This window comes from Cupressus sempervirens, chromosome 4 (assembly GCF_028749045.1).
Source record: "Cupressus sempervirens isolate cs-2001-9-10 chromosome 4, ASM2874904v1, whole genome shotgun sequence".
In the NCBI taxonomy this organism is placed as follows: domain Eukaryota; kingdom Viridiplantae; phylum Streptophyta; class Pinopsida; order Cupressales; family Cupressaceae; genus Cupressus; species Cupressus sempervirens.
In genome coordinates, this window is record NC_143121.1 from 238,723,691 (window position 1) to 238,727,179 (window position 3,489).

The window sequence follows — 3,489 nt, forward strand, 5'->3', positions numbered from 1 at the left end:
AAGCATCGCCTCATGTTCTACTTCTCCACATCCACTTCAAAATTGTGCTCAAGCTTCAAGTGCTTCTATTAAAAATGTTGTTCCTATGAAAGGTACTCATGAGTCTATTGATGTCTTTGACCATGTTTCTCACTCTAAAGATGTTGATATCCCTTTCCAATATCCCTCTGCATCTTCTAAATCTATCCTTGGTCCATATCCATCTAAGCTAAAGCATTCAAACCTTCCATCCATATTGGGGCCTTATGTTCCTCCATCTCCTACATTCACTTCTAGCTCATTCCCTAGCTCTTCCATCATACCTCAAGATCAACAAAGACACTCATCCTTGATGACTTTTCACCCATCTATACATCTAAACCAGTCATATCATCCGTATTCACCCACAAATCCCAAGTCCTTTGGAAGTGAGAATAAACATAAGAATCCATTGAAAAAGAACAATCACTATGTCCCATCTAATCGACATGTGAATGCTAAGAAGGAGAAAGAACAAAAGAGACTGCAAAGGTCCACTATTAAAAAAGCTAAATCAAAGAAAATATGGGTTCCTAAACCCATTATTGAAGAAATGTGTTTTGAAGTATCCAAAGAAAAATCTAAAGCTATATGGATTCCCAAATCTCTTTTAAAAGACTTGAATATTGAAAATATTTCAAAGTTGGCATTCAAGCTTCCAAAGGCTTCCATTCCATCTTCTTCCAAAAATCTTCCTAAAATTATTCCAAAACCTTCCACTCCACTTTTTTCCAAATCTCTTCTACCACCTCATACATCTAAACCTCAAGCTACTTCATCCATGATTCCTCCATCATTCCAATACCCTTCAAGGTGTGTGTCAATGTTGATCTTCTCCAATATTTCAACTACCCTCATGAAATCCTCTAAAGCTTACACTTACTTTCTATACATGAACTCTTATCCTCCATATACTCTTCCTACTACCATTTCTCTTTCATCACCCTATCAACATCTTCGAGCATACCTTGCTATGGTCTTGGCTTATCATGACTTATCTTTCCTATAGGAGCACTATCTACATTCAAAAAGCTTGAGCTCTTTCTAAAAATTCAAAAAAAAAAAAAAAAATGAAAAAAATGAAAATGTGCCTTGGTGAAAACCACTTCTTGTGGCACTTTGGTAGTAAAAGTAAAGAGAAATAAATTTATCCTATGGTGAAAACTACTTCTTGTGGCACCTTAGATAAGTACCATGATGAAAACCTGGCAAACAGGCATCATGCGTAATTCTTCCATCATCCATCTATCCCTTCTTCTCTCTTTGATCTTGACAATGTTGAGCTATCTTTGCATATTGGCTATCTTATCCACCAGATTTTCTATTGCGCTCTCCCATTCACTCATAGCCTCTATCTTGAGCTTTATTTGTATTGCTCTGTCCCATTACTATCCTATCTAGTTGACCCCTTGGTCTTGATCATAATAAATGAAAATGGTTCTCATAGGTCTCTTGACATGGCTACTCTTTTGGACTACATGCTTCATGCTATCTCACTTGTTGGCTTCATTGCTTATCCTACATGCTATCTTTCTCATTACTTCCATTGCTTATCCAAAATATGCTTCATATGACTATTTCACCTCTTTCCCTAGCTTGGGTACTCTTGAGGAGTCAGTCCTCGAGGATCACTTTCACTTGCTTCATACTCTTTTTTCATCCATCTTTGCTTATCCATTGGCTCATTGCTCCATCATATCCTATACCTTACTAGACATTGGGAGAAAATGATGTGATCTTGCTTGAGAACTAGTGATATCTAAAATCTTCTAAAAAATCATATATGATCCTGAAAAAAATCTTAAAAATTAGAAAATGTCCTGAAAAAATGATCATCTTAGTGAAAACCTAGCAATAGGCACTTTGATGTATCACCAAAAAAATTCAAAAATTGAAAAATACAAAAAAATTGAAAAAAGTCCTAAAAAAAAATCTGTCAAAGTGGTGAAAACCTGAAAACAGGCGCTACTTGAAACCCTTGCACCTATGTCTATCAATCTCAATCATCCACTTCGCTACACATTTCCTAGCTTGGAATTTTTTCTTGTCCTCATCTTGGGGGCATAGCTACTTAGCCTATTGAGGTATTCTTGTGCATTAGGGTTTCTTTGACAACTCACAAAATAGTGTTTCTCAACACTTCCCCCACTTTGACATCAAGTGTTTTTCAACACTTTACAGATAGTTTACCTACAGTCTCCGATGTCGCGATATTTCTCACTATCAGAATCAAGTCTGGAAGAAATGGCCAAGTGACTTACACACACACACTTTAACACTTAAACGACTGAGCTATGCTGATATTTATCTACTTTGTGTGCTGTCTATGATGATTTCTTTGCTATGTGTTCCCTCCCTAATAGTCTTTCGAGGATGTCATTGACTAGAAGACTGGGGGCATGGGGCATGTCTTCTTGATTTCTGCTTGTGGGTATACTTTTTTTGTCTATAGTGTTGTAAGCATTCATGCTTGTCCTATTCAACACTTTGACTTATAAATGTATCATCCTTGACTGTTTTGCAAGACCGCACTCAGGGTTTATCCTAGCACTTATGCCTTGATACAGGTGTAATCTTGCTAAATTAAACTTAGGGAATCTAATCACGTAGTTATCTTGACTTACATGTCTTTGATGCTTAGATTGGATTTTCATATACCTATCTGATCTCAATCATATTCATATCCTCATAGTTATACTAGTGGTGGTTGTATGATCTCATGATGTCCCTAATAAATGCTCAATGATGAAATTAAGAGTCTAAATATTATGCATAGTAAACCACTTTGCATATTAGCTTGCATTTCAGGTTCATTTTTTAGATTAGTCTTGCATTCTTGCATATGGGAGAGCTCTCTCTTCATCTTTTTTTTGGACATATCAGCTAACTCCTTTCATATATTTCTTTACTTTCTTCTTGTTCATGTCTTTTCACCTTCTTAATCTTTCACTTCATCTCTTTTCTATCTTATCATCCCATTATATAAAGTTTTGACCTCTTAAATAATTTCAACGTCCTAGATTCATTTTCGAGATCGAAATCCAAATTTGAGTTCATCTTGATGGTCAAAATTGTCTTTTAAAATTTTACCTTCTTCTGAGCAGTTAGCTGACCGTTTGAGGTCTAATCTTTGAATCATCATTGGGGCATCGTCATTTCTTCATGACTTCATCATTTCTATGCTTCATATCTCCTTCTATTCACCTTTTCACATCTAAATCATCTCTCTACTAGAATTGACCTCATTTTTATGCTATATCCTTCAAGGTCAACTCTAGTCAAACTAGGGCATTTTATCAATTTCTTATAGTCATTCTTGGGTTCTAAATCATTTATCTATCATATCAGACATTGCTATATCTCGATTTTCTCATGTCTAGCTACTTTCTGCTTCCTCTTACCTCATTTCGATTTCGATCTCGAGGGGGCAAAAATACTCTATCATTGATTGCTACAACTATCTATTTCTTA